We start from the raw sequence: 16,661 nt of genomic DNA, 5'->3' as shown, positions 1-16,661 counted from the left end.
CCAGATAGACAAATATGGTTAGCACATTATTCAACCATCATCAAAAAAACTTCCTTCTTCAGCAGATGTGAACAAATATAGAGATACACAGCAGACATCTTGTCAAAAGTGAAATACCTTGGAACAGAGAGCCCTAAATGGGATGTCTCCATCAAATCCCTCCCCTCAGAGCTCAGATAACCCCATGGAAGAGGTTGTGGAATGAGTGTAAGAGCCAGAAGGAATGGAAGACTCCAAGAAAGCAAGGGCCTCTGCCAGGCGGTGGTGGTGCACGCCTTTAATCCCAGCACTCAGGAGGCAGAGGCAGGTAGATCTCTTGAGTTGGAGACCAGCCTGGTCCACAAGAGCTAGTTCAAGGTACAGCCTCCAAAGCCACAGAGAAACCCAGTCTGAAGAAAAAAGAAAGAAAGAAAGAAAGAAAGAAAGAAAGGAAGGAAGGAAGGAAGGAAGGAAGGAAGGAAGGAAGGAAGGAAGAAAGAAAGAAAGAAAGAAAACAAGGCCCTCTACATAGGCATGAGGAAAGATCATATGAACTCACAGAAACTGAAACAGTATGCACAGTACCTACCTGGGCCTATACCATGTCCTCTACTTACATTTTGGCTTCTGGTTTAGTGGTTTTATGAGATTCCTAAGTGTGTGAACAATTGGGTCTCTGACTCATGTGCCTTCTCTTGGTCTCTTTTCTTTCTGTTGGTCTGTCTTGTCCAACTTCAATGTGATAGTTTTTGTTTTCTCTTATTATATTTTATTAGTTATGTTTTTAAAAATAAATGAATGAGTTAATGAGTGACACCTAGCCACTAGGGTAAAGGCTAGCAACTGAACTGTCACTTATCCCTTCTCCGATGGAGTGACAATGGGAACATTAACCACTCCAGGACAGGCCTCATGTTCAGGAGCAATTGACCAACTTTCAAAGGCCTCCACATTTGTGTGTGTGTGAGTACTTTTATTTGGTTATAGTTTGGTGGCTTTGGCAGTTGGGGGGGGGCATGTTTTATTTTGTTTTCTTGGTTTGGAGGAATTGCTGTTTTATTGGGTTTTTATTTTGGGGAAAGAATTCAAATTTGGGTGGATAGGGAGAATCAGAGGATCTAGAAGGACTTGGAGGAAGAGAAAAATATGATCAAAATATATTTAAAATTAAAGATTTTTTAAAATAACAAAAACATTAAAAAAGAAAAAATGTCCTATTTAAAATGTACAAAAAAGCAAACAAAAAACATGTATTTGTACTATCGAAACTAGAAAGACAATCAATATGGAAAACAACTAGATAAATCTCAAAAACTGACTTTGCTGAAGTCATTGCCATTTATGTTTCTCCTTATCTCTGTAGGCAGTGAGTCCAAACAGTGCATACTTCGGGAAGCACATGCATGACAGACTCACTGATAGCCATTGACACTGCACACTGTCGTGGCCCCTGCACTGGGTGTGTGCTGGGCTCTGGATTTCAGTTCCATGTTGTTCATGCTAATAGTCCTGGGAGCCTGGATTAATGTTCATCAGAGATGCTGACAACCTAGATGCTAGACTTTCCTTCAGGTCTTCAGATCTCACAATTCTCTAAGTCATGGAAATAGTGATATATCTTCCCAGCAACCTAACAGGAGAGTTCTTTTTATTTATTGATGAAAGCAAGGGCTTAAACTACAAGAGAGCTGATCTTCCTGCTGATCAAGTTCAAATGCAGCCTCCCGTAAACTCTTGATTACTCTGTAGTCAGTTCCTATAGCCCATTGTTTTGCACATTCATCCATCCATAAATCTCCTGCCTTGTGGCTTCTAATTTCACTCATGATGTGGATAGCCTCTAATTCTTCTGATACTCTGTTACCACACAATAGTGTGCAGAAGGTAGAGCTGCTACTTGCCCTCTACATTTGCATACTAACCTGGGAAAGTCATTTCTGCCTTCTAAGAGGAGGCAGAATTACAAACTGACTGTAGGAAGAATCTACTATAGAGTTTTAAACGTCATATTTTTAAACTCCTACAATACAATATATTAGCAAGATCTTCTCTTCTCCTTTTGATCAAAGAAACCAAAGCTCTGATAACTTAAGTGATCGGTCTTGAGTAACAGGAGCTCATGCAGCATTTGAACCCAGTGCATGCCCCCATGTCAACACCCAGCCACCATCTCCATTAATGCTCTTGTCAGTTACTATTGCTGCAGCTGCTACCACGGAGTTTTTAATGTTGGTTTGGAAGCATCAGGAAATGAAAAATCCAAGCAGGGCAGCTAAGGTCAAGTAGGCAACTAAGGAACTTTGTTGGAAGCACAGATTGCAGCTGGGGCGGATGCTGCCACCCTGGGAAAAGCAGGAACAGCTGGGGCAGCAGGAGAGAAAAATCCACTGCATGGGGTGATGAAAATTAAGTGGAGCAGGAGCAGAGCTGACTCCACATTTCCTGGTAACTAACTGTTTGCAAGCAAACAGCAGCAGCACAGAGGCAGCTCTGGCAGAGAGGCTAGTCCCACGCCATCCCTGAGGGACAAAGCCCTTGGGTTATTGCTGTGGAACCTGGCTGCTTGGAGACAGAAGTAAAGGAGAGAGGCTGCAGGCAAACCCTGGTGTAGAATTCCAAGAAGTCAGGCATTTGTGTGCAGTGACAGCCTGTGGGTGAGTAAATTCTTAAAAAGCACAAAGGCTCCCTAAAGGTCACCGAATACACACACACACACACACACACACACACACACACACACATTTTTTTTCAGTACCCATTTGATCGCCACTGTATTCTCTGCTGATTTTCAGCTTTAAGCTCCACCAGAGAGAAATTCAGTGATGCTCAGGTATCAGGCGTCTTACCTTAGCCTATGGAAAATACCACCTCCTACAGAAAGAAGTTTTGCTTTCCTGGTCTTTTGAAAGGCTTATCTAGTAAAAAAAATTCATCTATATCTCCCAGCTGTTTGCAGACCTCTTAGTCAGCAGATGTGAGGCAAGAAGAGACCTGTGTTTGATCTCTCTCGTATTTGTGGGTTTAAAGCATGGTATCGGTTTAACATATTCTTTGTTGTTAAATGGGAACCACTTGAAAGAGCAAACATTCTACCTGTCCATCTAAAAGCCTTAGTAACTAAGACTAAAAGCAAACCATGGTAGTCAGGATAAGCAATGGCCCACCACAGTAGCAAAGGCATTGTTATGAGCTAAGGATCAATAGACATTACAAACCAGTGTTGCTTTTATTTTCAGCTCTAACCTTTGAGAAAAAGCGAGCTCCCAAATTATCAAATAGGATCAGCACACTGGTGACTGCAGACACAAATACAATTAGGGCACCTGATAATATCAAGCATTCATAAATCTTTGTAAAGTTCCTTGGTTTTCTATACTGCATAAATATCCACAAGTAAGCCATTGCACTGTAGAGTTTCTTGTGTGTTCACGTATATCAAAGTGCCTTGCCAACTCAGTTACAGGATGTCCTGTTTACATATGGGACAACTAAAGGCAAATGATTAGTAATCCCTAGAAGTTGATTCACTGATTACTTGTTTAGTCAAGATAAGTGACTAACGCCGAATTAAATGTGTGAAGGGCTCTTAATGTCACAAGATATAAAATCTGTAAAATCCCGGCCATCTAAAACACCTTCTGCAATCAACAAAAGACTGATGCTTTACAGACTCCTTACCAATAAGGCTACTAAGCACAATCCTATTTACGTAGTGTCTGCCATCTGTATGCTGTGCCCTGTAATATTTTCTTCTCAAATTGTTTTTCTGCCTGTCACTCTTTCCCATGCTTGTGTTTCATACTTACACAATGGATGTGGTATATTTGAAAGTAAGACAATAGTGAAAATCTACATTATTACCTGCTTTAGAAGACAAACAAGTCCCACCAACATTTCAAGGGCGCATAGCTATACTGAAATATGGAATCTTGCTAATAGGTGACAGAAGCTGAACATCCTTATTGCCTGGAAAGCAGCCTAGAGTGATAAAACAATAGCTTTAAGCTAGTCCTGAGCCAGAGACTCTTATTGTTTTTGTAAGCACATATTTAGATAGACACATACACATCATTGCATATGCACACTTCCGTACATGTATGCATTCACATATACAGGCAAACGTATACACGGAGACACAAAGAATATACTCACAACCACTTGTAAATGTGCTCACAGACACTCCTATGTGAGCACAAAGGCACATGCAGACAGGCATCCTTCACTGCTGGTATGTGCACACCACTGAGGTCGGGTTGATAGAATTTAAGATCGGGAGAAATTCATTCATTTGTCTCTCATAAGTAAAGATGTTATCATAGGTTATACATATGATAAAAATTGTCTCTAAGGATTGAGGGCAACAGGCCTAGAGGAGACTGTACTTACTTAATATGCTATCTTCATACACATGAAGAGGGTAAAAGTAGGGCCTTTAAGTGAAGATGAAAGGCAGCGGTGTTGTTTATCCTACAGAAGAGCAAGTTAAGAGGTGATCTGATTACTAGTTTCGAGTACACAAAGGGCATTTTTATGAAGGTGACGGTGACTGATTGCTCTCCATATTGGCAGAGGACCTGACAGGAAAAAATGGGCCTGGAGATAGAGTTCAGGTAAATATAAAGAAAAATGTATTCAACCTCAGCTTCATAAAACACAGAAATGGCTGGGAGACAGTATGGCGAGTACATCCCTGGAGCTGTTTAGAAGAAAATAAGTGGTTATCTTTCTGGCTTCTAAAAAGTCACCTGCTTAAGAGAACCTGCCTATACTCACTTATTACTTATTCTAGGTTAGAGTGGACGCACTGAAACTTGAATGCAGAAACAAAATGCTGTGGGGATTGCATTATAATGCCTCACAAGCCACGGTACTCAATTAGAAAGGCCCTGAACACCCCTGCAGTGTCCAGAAATAAGCTGAGCTCCACATTGTTCCTTGCTGTATCAGCTCTGTCAAATACAGATTGCCACACTCTGTTCCTTGGAATCTGTCCTCTGCTAGCATTACCAATGCTTGGTTATTTTTTTTCTTTCACATGGGCTACCTTCTTCAAAAAGTGCCACTCCCTTATTTCTTTTCATCAATCCAGCTCTATATGTATAAGATCTCAAGCCTAACCCCCAGGCAGACCTTGTCTGATTTTTGCTCAGCCTACAGATGATACCATATTCAAAGCCACTTAGACTTTGCAGACTCCAACGTGTATATTTCTATACAGGATTTCTCTCCCTGATGTCAAACTCCTGCTTCCAACTGCCTCTGCCACATGTGCCTTGCAGTACTCACTTGGAGACATCTAACAAAATAAAGATTTGCTACATGTCACTGGATTTGTGGTTTCCCTTCCCATCTTTCTAAGTGGAAGTTCCATTCTTTCTGTTTCTCAGGTCTAAGACATTTATAGTCATTAATATGACCTTTCTTTCTCCACATCAAATCCCATCCATTTACTCCCCAAATGCATTTTAATTTAAACGTGTCCCCTGCTGCCACCATGCTTCCAGTCCACATCATTTCTCCCTTCAGTTTTTACAGTCCTGTCGTACTTCACATCTCTGCTTCCATCCCTGTCATCAGTGCATTCAGAGTGAGCCTTAAAAACTACCAGAGTTCAGGAGTGACATCAGCAAATGATGAGGTAGGAAATTTCTAACATCATCTTCTAACAGGTACTAATGTTGGCAAATAGGAGACCAGGAATCCAGTAGGAAAGTAGCAATATACTTCTAGAGTGAAAACAAAAATCTCCAAATATATGAGGAAGACAAGAAACACAATCTCACTTCACCTGTGTTACCGAACCCCAAGGTTGACTAGTTGGTCCCAAGAGAGATTTATACTTAAATTCTTTCTTCCAACTGACCAAACAGGGAAAGAATATAGTAAAGACTTGTTTCTATAGTTGTACATGATATTGAGTGGAAGGAATCAGGATTTCCAGGATGCTCTAAAGAGAAACAATATGTAACTGTGGCAGTTCCAGAAAAAAAATAGGAGGGCATAAAACTTAATTTAAGAAGCAACGACTCAACACATTCCAAATTCTTTGAACACTACAGCTATCAAAGTGTTCAAGGTTTGAAGTCCCTTGAACTATATGGTATTTAGCTACCGTAACAATACATTAAAAAGTCATCAGGATCAAACTGACACAAACAAAATCCATGACAATGACAGAATTTTGTTGTGTTACCAAAGAAAGAATTTTGAATACAGCAAGAGAAATCTTTCTTATACATACAGGAAGAAGCTGTGTGTGGTTGGCAGAAAAATTTCAGCAGGCCACAAAAGCGAGATGGCTTCCTGAAGGTGTTAAATAGGGAAGAGACCCTCCACCAAGAAATACCCCTGAGCAGAGCAATCCCTCAAATATCAAGGGACTATGATTTTTCCAGTTGAAACAAAAGAATGCTAATTAGTAACACGAAAACAGAAATGTTACTAAAAATAACTATTACCACAACAAATTGTTAATGGTAACACAATTATAAAAGCAGCCCACTGAGACACTAATAACTAAAATGTGGTAAAGGGAGAGAACTAAAAATGTAGTTTTTATGTGTAATAGAATTTAATTTGCTATCAGCCCAAATTAGCCTCTTGTAGCTGCAGCATATTTCACATAGATTCCGTGGCAGCCACAGAACAATACGTACCACTTAAGAAAGTCATCAGACCACAAAGAAAAATAAAACAAAAGGAAGAAAGAAAAAAACAAAAGTGTAAAACAGAACAATTAACAAAAAGCCAACTGTATGTTATTATTTGTTAATAATCATATATAAACAAAGTAAATTCTCAGACAAACACTAAACTGAACTCCTGGAATCCAGTGTCAGAAAGAGAGAACTGATGGGCAAAGGAGTTAAGACTGGGCTGGTTTGACACACAGAAACAGTTGACCTGACCTGACCTGAACAAGGGGGAGCTCTTGGACCCCAGATTGATGGCTGTGTGGAAAGCATGGAACTGACCCAGACCCCCTGAATGTGGGTGTCAGTGAGGATGCCTAGGTAATCTATGGGGCCTTGGGTAGTACTTTATCCCTGGCATACAAATGACTTTGAGTGTCCATGCCACAATATGGGAGGCTCTCTCAGGCAGGACTCTTCGGGGAGGGCCTACACCCTGCCCTGGATGAAATGACAGTCACTAGAGATCCACCGTGGAGGGCCTCACCGTCCCTGGGGATCAAAGTAGAGATTGGGTAAGGGACTGGGGGACCTGGTGGGGCGGGCGGGGCAGGAGGAGAGGGAGAAGGAGCTGGGAGTGACATGTGAAACAAGGTTGTTTCTAACCTAAATAAAAAATAATAATAATCATTAAAAAAAAAACAAACTAAATTCTCTTACCAAAGTCACGTGTGGTAGAATAAAAACAGGAACATGTGACTCATGTATATCATATGAGAGTCATTTTAGTTTTAAGTGCACAATGGTCTGGAAGTAATAAGATAAACACAGCAAACAAAACCCAGGCAAAATAGCAATGCTTCTACTAAACCAGTAGCCTTTAACTCAAAAACTGTAGAAAGAAACAAAGAAGGCCATTATAAAAGAGCTAACTGGTCATGAGACTATAACTACAACTGCGATCAAATATACACAGATGATATACAGATACAGGCAAAGATAGAGATATGGATGCCCTGAACTTCAAAGCTCCTAAATATGTTAAGAAATTGGGACAAGGGTTGGAAAGATGCTCAGAGGTTAAGAGCACTGGCTGCTCTTCCAGAGGTTCTGAGTTCAATTCCCAGCAACCACATGGTGGCTCACAACCATCTGTAATGAGATCTGGTGCCCTCTTCTGACCTGCAGGGATACATGCATACAGAACACTGTATACATAATAAATAAATAAATCTTTAAAAAAAGAAATTGAGACAAATAAGTAGATAGGAAAACAATCCTAACAGAAGAGTTTAGTCCCACTTTCAACTCAGGACATAAAGTAAAAAAGAAAATGCTGGACTTTAGCTACTGTTCAGGTGAACCACCCCCAAGAAAATACATACAGAAGCTACACCCAACAGCAGCTGATTATTCATTCTAAAGTACACAGAACATATCCAGGACAGATTACATTAGGCTACAACATTAGTGAAAAAAATTTAACAACATTAAAATTATACCAACTATCATTGCTGACCATTATAACATAAAACTACAAAGTATTAATGAGAACAAAACTGGAAAATTCATGAATATGAGGAAAATTCACAAAATTGTATCACTTTTCTACACATATTCATAGATATGTGTGCATATATATATTTCTGAGCCACTGATTAATCAAATAAGAAATCAAAAGGGAAACTGTAAAATATCTTGAAAATAATGAAATATAAGCACAGCATAGCAGAACTTATGGGATATGGCAGAGGCAGCACAGAGAGGGCGTTTATAGAAACAACTCTGAAGAAGAAAAAGCACAACTAGTGTGGCTTCGAGTGAGCAGGCAGGAGGTCCTATGAACCAAAGCAGCGAGCGATGGAGTAGAAATGAGAAAAACAACACAAAAGCCTCAAGCTCAGATGTAAAAAGATAAACAAATCTTCCCCTGGACAGTGAAAATAAAAGGAGACAAATTATAAAAGCAGAAGTAAAAGAAGAGGAAGAAGAGGCATTGAGCCAACATAACAGAAGTACAAAGGATCATAGAAGACTACGATGAACAATTGTTGAATATTATCTAGCCTGGGAAAACAAGAAATTCCTAAAGACATGCAACCTACCAATACTGAATTAAGAAGAAATAGAAAATCTGAATAGACTAGTAATGTAGAAGGAAACTGAATCAATAACCAAAGATCAATGGGAGGTTGGGTACATAGCTCAACAATTAGGAGTTCCTGCTACTTTTCCAAAGGACCCAAAATCAGTTCTCAGATCCTACATAGGATGGCTACAGTGGCCTATAACTCAAGACCTAAGGGACTAAATCCTCTGGTCTCCAAAGGCACCTGAACTTATGCATGTGCGCGTGCGCACATACACACACACACACACACACACACACATACATACACTCACACAATTAAACCTAAAATATGTCTTTTAAAAAATATCTTCCAGTGAGAAAGTCCTAAATCAGATTGCTTCACTGTTGAATACTGCCATACATTTCAAGAATAATACTAATCCTTTTCAAATGTTTCCTGAAAAATGTGAAAAGCAAGGAACACTTCCAAACTCAATTTGTAATATCAAGACCATACAAGGTTAAACAGCAAGTAAGAAATTTATAGTCCATCTCTCTGATGAATATAGATATCAAAACACTCAACAAAATAGCAGTGAACCAAATCCAAGAACACATTTAAAGAGTCATGCACTATGAATAAAGTGTGGTTTATCTCTTGAATTTGAGCCGGTTCAATGTGCACAAATTAATACATATGATATAACTCATTAAGACAATGAAGGGCAAAAACTATATGATCGTCTCAAGATACAAAAGTAGTTGACAAAAATTCAATACATTTTTATAATCAAAAATTCTCACCATAATGGGTGTCAAAAATACAGGTACTTCAGAGTAATATAGCAATGTAAGACAAGCCCACAGTCAGCATCATACTTCATGGTGAGAATTGGAGGCTTTCCTCCCAAGAGCAGAAACAAGGTAAGTATGTGCACTCTTTCTACCTCTGTTTACCATAGTATTAAAAGCCAATTCAAATAGGCAAGACAATATGAATGAAAGACATTAAAGTTGGAAAGGAGAAAATACTGTCTGTTTACAAAATGCATGAGTATATATATACAACACCCTAGACTATAGCAAACATTGTTAAAATAACTGTAGCACTCAAAGTAGTCTAACAGGTTCAGTAAGTTTCTTAAAAATATCAGTGGTATTTTCACAAAAATAAAGAGAATCCTAAAAATCGTATGGAATGTCCCAAGAACTGAAAGAGCTACAGCAAGCTGAAAAAGAGGAAGGGAGCTAAAGACTGAAGTTCCAAGTTTAAAATTATAGCTCAAAGTTATCCTAATAAAAACACTCAGGGCAATTGTAAATCCATATGTGTACAGTCAACTAATCTTTGACAGAGGCACCAAAAGATGCAAAGAGTGACAACCTGTCTCTTTCATAGTGTTGGGAAAACTAAGTACCTACATGAAAAAGAATAAAATCTGAACTCTGTCTTAAGCCCTAAAAAGATTCATCTCAAAATATATCAAACACTTAACCTAAGTCCTGAAATCATCTGCTTTTGGGAGAAAACAGACGAAAATACCTCTCAGCATTGAAAGACTCTCGTTTTTTTTTTTAAAGATAAACAAATAGGATTAAATGAAAAGGTTCTGTATGAATAAGAAGCCAATACACCAAATTACAACTTAAAATGATACAAATTATTTGTAAATTATATAGCTTATAGGGAGATAATGCTCAAAATATAGAATGAATTAATATTTAATGGCAAATGTAAATAACCTTAATCAAAAATCAGCAAGGGAACTGAACAGGAATTTTTAAAAGGATACACAAATGGACAGGTGAATGAAACTATTAGTAATCATAAGAGAAATGCCGAACAAAACCACAGAGACCTATCATATCATAACTGTTATGATGACTATTATCAAAAGTCAAAAGGTAGTCTGTGTTGGGGAAAATATAAAAGCTATCTGCACATAATCCCCCCCTTCCCGTGTGTGTGTGTGTGTGTGTGTGTGTGTGTGTGTGTGTGTGTTACATGTGTCAGGGGACCTTCAAAGATGTCTCAGTCATACCCATAAGCACTCGCCAGTCCTTATGCCCATCATTCCTCTGAAGTCCATGGGTAACAGTTTGAATGAGAATGCCCACAACAGGGCATACTGAATACTTGGTCCCCAGTTGGTGGTCTGAGGCAGTCTGGCATTACTAGAGGAAATATATCACTATGGGTGGGCTTTGGGAGTTTAAACCCACAAGTGACTTTCCCTTGTCCCTCTCTGCTTCATGCCTGTGGTTGAGGATTTGAGCCCTCAGTTTCCTGCCAACTCTATACTTCCCCATCATGAAAGACTCATCATTCTGGCATCCAAATGTTGCTTTCGTCTTTGCTTTATCGCATCAACAGAAATGTAACTGATATGCATCTTCCCCTGTTTCATAGGTATATTCCTCGTGATATACATACCTACTTTATTCTAAGTATTAGTGATTTTTATGTCATTGTGGCCAGAATACTAGCCAGGACAACTTTAAAAAGAAACTGGTTACTTGGGTTACAGGCATTTGGATTTGAGGCTCACACTATGTTTGTGGGAACATTAGGGCAGTGGAATAGTGTAGTAGAGCAACTTCCCAGTCCTCACAGTAGACAAGAAACAGAGCAAAAAAAAAAAATACAAGCATAGAATGAAGTGGGATATTGAGCACCAAGAACACAACCCTTGTTTTCTCTTTCTAACGCCTTTCTAATGTCTATTTACATTACAAATCAAGAGATTAATCCATAAGTTAGCTCAAAACTCGCAAGATGTAGGGGTCCCTGCAAATTGTCTCACAAATAAACAAGTGAACTTTATAAATCTCCCTGTGCCTTAATCCACCCATTCAAACTGACAGGAACAATTTACCATCCCATGTCTTCCCACTGCATTCCAAATGGACTAGCCAAGCTCCCTCTCCTATCTAACATGCACAGCTCTGTGCAGAACAAGACTGGGCAGCCTTTCCTGTCTCTCCTGCATACATCCTAGAATCACCCTGACTGACCCAGGTCTCTGCAGCAGCTACAGTCCTCACTCCTCCCTGTCCTAAAGCTCTTCTTCGGCTTTAATCCTATGTGAAAGCTTATCCTTACTCCCACACTTTTCCCATGTTTCCCAGGCCCCACCAAGGAGAAGCCATGATCTACCCCCTCCTTATTTTCACTCATTAGTCATGATTACACTGTACCTTATTAAAGCCATTTGTATGTGATTATGATAGATCCCTAGAAAATAAGGGTCAAGCCTGATTTCTCGTAACACTGCAGAATCTTGTAAAGAACTTAGCTGGCAGAAAGAACTAAAATGGTATTGATTTTGCTGCCTGTGTTGTGCGTGAATTGTTTAAGAAGCAGTTGGAAATGCAGGTAGCACTGAAGCTCAGTATAGAAGCTGCCAAAGCTTTCAGTGAATGGAAAATATACAAGGGAAATGGAAAATTTTAAGAAAGCAAACAATGAGTGAAAATGCCTTTTAAAATGTATGATTTACAGGCTTGAAGGACAAGAAATATGTGCCATTCTGAAGAATGATTTGCTGTTCATAATTCTTTATAAATGATAAAATATGTAAGTTTACATGAAATTGAAGGAATAAATGATACAATGGAAATTTCCTCCTTCCTCCCGGTATACATGGAATATCTCTTGTCCCAGATCACATGGACCCCTGTGGATTTAGATGTCAAAGCACACAGAATGCATTGTCCGAATCCACATGCAAGGTATAGGTGTGTCATTATACATATCTCTATGTCAGTGATTCAAGGGCAAACCTCCACGTCTGTTTAAATTCACTTGGTCCACTTATGTGATGGAGGAAAAGGCTGAGTTAAAAATGGGAATTTGATGGCAGGACTGCTACACAGAGAAACCCAGTCTCAAAAAAAAATGGAAATTTGCATAAAATAGTTAAAAGCAGTCTCCCACAAAATTAGAGAAATATCTACAGATGCATGAGCATAAATAAAGCAGCAGTGGCCCTGACACAAATAGCATTCCATAAACATTTTGGAGAAATTGCAAAAACATTGCAAATGACTAGCTTTTAGTTATAGTTCGTTCTCAGATAAAGCACAAGAACAATTTTCAAATTATTATAAACAACCTGAACAAGCTGTTTGCGATTGTGACCTTGGAAACTCGGCAAAGTTCCCAAGGACAACAAAGCCACTTTCAGCCTGACTTATGCCAGTACATAAGCTGTAAATTACTGCCCTGGTGATCACACCACTGAGATAGGCTATCTGCCTGCAAGGATACCATTAAATATTGTCTCACTGATCCAGCAAGGGTTGGAAGTGAGAAACATATGTTAGAGCAGGTTGTTAAAAAAAGGTGTGCTCAGGTATGAGCATGCTTCTCGGCATTATCATCACAAACATAGGCGGAAGACCTCACAGCTTGCTGTTTGTTCTATGCTGGGCTTTCATTAGCGAGCCTCTAGCGGCATTTCCCAGTTGTGCTGTCTGTACAAAGGGCATTCATCCTACCGGTGCCCAGGCATTAAAGATAAAGGACCTAAAATACTGCCAGAGCTGCGTTCTTGGATAAACGAGGCAGAGAGAAGGTGACTGCGCTGTGCTGGGTAACCCTACCTTAGTTAATTCCTGAGATGTTTGCATAAGAGTTTGAGCCAAGAGAGAAACAGATCCACGCATTTCTTTGCCTTAAGAGACAATGAGCAACCTTGTGAATACACAACTTCTATGTGTAGGAGAGCCTTTTAAATGCTGATTTCTCAAGCTGGTTCAGCAGTGATACTGGTTAGAAATTGATAAGCAGAGTACATGATGAGCCACATTTTGTCTCACCTGGGAACATTCACAATAGTGTTCCACCAGATTCTTGAAGAAGGAAGCAGAGGTAAATTAGGAACACAAGCCAGTCTACCATAGAAACTTGCCATGCACATTCTCTGCTATGGACATCTTGTAAGAATTAACTCATTTAACCCCAAGACTTTTCCTTAAGATCCCTCGCTTTATAGGAGCAGTGGCTGGGATGCCTCAGGGTTAGAGGAACCAAGACACACAGTGAGCTGCAGAGGTGACACTCAGTGTCAGTGATGTGTCACCAGCCTCCTTAGCAACTCTCCCTTCTGAAGACATTGTTTCTCAACTAAGTTTTCATTAAAGCCCTCCAAGTTAATCTATAATACCAGTGACCATTTCCTCCTTTAATAAACCATCCACCAGCGGTTTGAGATCTTTATTTAGAGAGAAATTAAAAAATTATTTTAATTGTGCAAAAGACTGAAGGACATATGCCTTCTCTCCTCAGTAGCTATCAGAACTTGAGGAGAGTAGGAGAAAGAAGAGGAAGAATGGTGGAAAACCAGAAAAAAAGATGTGATGATTCACTGTGTGACACTCCAATTGCAGGTAGAGCGGGCCAGAACATTATTCATAAAAAAAGAAAAAATACCACCTAGTGTTGCCTCAGAGCTCTGGAGATCAGAAGTCTAATATGGTCGGTTCCCACAGAGGACAATGCACAGGGACGGTTCTGTTCCAGGCCTCTCACAAACAGCCATCTAGTACTGCTGTCACCTTCCCTCTGTGCTTAGCAGTTTCCAAATTTCCCACTCATGTACGAACCCCAGTCATCCAGGATGAAGACTTACCCTGATGACTGATTTTTACATTGATTATCTTCAAGTAATCTCCATGCTTCCAGGTAGTGAAGATTGGAGGGAGACCCAATTTAACCCAGAACATCTGTCACCGTTGAGAGTAAACTGGGATTGGGAGTAAAAGTTACAGGATCCAGGGTCCAATTCCAGCACCAATTTCTGAAATCCTCAGCAATCCACGTGAGGCAATCGTTGTTTGCTGCAGCTGCAGGTGATGAAACACAAAGTCCAAAACTCAACAAAGCCCATGTGGAGTGTACTGGGGAAGGGCAGCAAAGGGAGGGGTGGGTGTTGACCAACCGGGAACAGAGATGAAAGGGCAGAACAGGGGGGAGACGCTCGCTTAAACGGGAAAGCTTGCACATGCATGCAGTCCTTATGCAGCTGTGTAACTCATGACATAGCCACACAACACAGGGCCCTTTGAGCTGTCTAAGTATCTGCATGAATGATGGTGTGCTTACCCTGCCAGCTGTCAGGGGATAGGTCCAGCATAATGCCAGGATATCAACAGAAATGAATGGTGAAAACTCCAAAGGACACTCCCCATGAAAGCAGCCACCTGTTCCTTTTCTAGCAAGCATCCTTCTCTTCCCCTTGAAAACCTCACCCTGGGCAGGCATTGGTGGTGCATGCCTTTGATCCCAGCAGATCTCTGAGAGTTCGAGACCAGCCTTGTCTACAGAGTGAGTTCCAGAACAGCCTCCAAAGCAATACAGAGAAGCCTGTCTCAAAAGACAAAAAACAAACAAAAAGAAAACCTCACCCTGTTCAACTCACACTGGAGAGAGGGCCTCCCTTCTCCCCAATTCTATTCCACTACATAGCTCTCTACTGCTTTGTTCCTGGTTATATGTTCATTTACCCAGAACCACTTTCCTGAGGACCCAGAGTTGTAAAGCTGTGACCACAAATTCCCCCAAATAGTAATGGTACTCCATGAAGAAGCCACAGTCTGAATCTATAGGCACTGCACATGAAAGCCGGGAAGCTAGACAGAAAAATAGAACAGGCCAACACAAAGAAGTAGTGAGCCCTAGGCCTCTCTTCCCTTAGGTCTGTTAGTATTCAGGCATGTGTACTTGCCTGGCCTGCCTTTGGAGTTCTGACAGGATATACCCTCAGCTACTGCCACTAAGAGCACCACCTGTGCCTATTCAGTATGTTTCTCTTCAAAAGGGCCCTGCCCACCTCCCTTCTCTCTCCCTCTCTCTCTCTCTCTCTCTCTCTCTCTCTCTCTCTCTCTCTCTCTCTCTCTCTCTCTCTCTCTCTCTCTCTCTCTCTTTCCTTTCTCTCACTCACTCTCTATCTCTGCCTCTCTTGTCTCTCTCCTGCTGCTCCTGTCCCTGGAGCCGGTCTGGTCTCCCTCCTCTCCTTTCCCCCTTTTCATGATCCTTTTCCCTAATTTAAAAAAAGAAACCTCAGCTTGAACTCTACAGCATGGTGTCTAGTACGTTTTTGAAACTACATCAGGCTCCTCTCTGATTTGCAGAGACTGCAAAGGTAAATTAATCCCACCTGTTCTCTCTCTCTCTCTCTCTCTCTCTCTCTCTCTCTCTGTCTCTCTCTCTCTCTCTCATCTCTCTCTTCCCCTCATCTCTTTCCCCTTCCCATTGTTTGTGTGTGTGTGTGTGTGTGTGTGTGTGTGTGTGTGTGTGTGTGTGTGTGTGTGTGTATTTCTCAAGCTGCTTCTAGGAATGTTGCTTAGTTGGTATCATTTTTGGTTGGAATTGAATAAGTCCTTCACTGTATTTTTATGTGCCAGTTGCACCACAGAATTTGCTCTGTACAAGGAATCAGTATGTGAAGGTTCGTTTCAGAGATAGAATTCTAAGTCTGATTTAGAAACTGCTTTAAGTGTTTGAAAAGACCGTAAACTATTCTTCCGTTTGCACCATAACCATTTGGGTTCATAATTTCATACAGTAACCCTGGAAGAAATCACCAAATAATTACTTCATTTTAAGATGAGGAAGTGAAAACTAAACTATGTGGCCTACTATCAAATTACTGCTGCTAATAGATGAGTTTTTTTAATTTCATAATTAAAATCATTTTTAGACCAGAAACTCAATCTATTCCACACAGTATTCTAAATAAAACAATATGATTTTCTCTGAAATAAAAAATTCAATACACATTGCCAACACAGTAAACAACTGTTCACTGTGCAAACATCTTTATTACATAATCATATTTTTCTACATTAATTTTTAGCTTATTTATTCTGCTCATGCTTTAAAAATTAGTCTTATAATCCAACAAAACAACATTTTCTAGAGAAAACACTATCTTTCCGGATAGTGCTTAGAAATATTTAGTTTTTAAAAAACGTCG

The sequence above is a fragment of the Mesocricetus auratus genome, unplaced genomic scaffold, assembly GCF_017639785.1.
Source record: "Mesocricetus auratus isolate SY011 unplaced genomic scaffold, BCM_Maur_2.0 Super-Scaffold_6730, whole genome shotgun sequence".
In the NCBI taxonomy this organism is placed as follows: domain Eukaryota; kingdom Metazoa; phylum Chordata; class Mammalia; order Rodentia; family Cricetidae; genus Mesocricetus; species Mesocricetus auratus.
The sequence above is the reverse complement of the archived record's forward strand: the minus strand, read 5'-3'. Positions refer to the sequence as shown.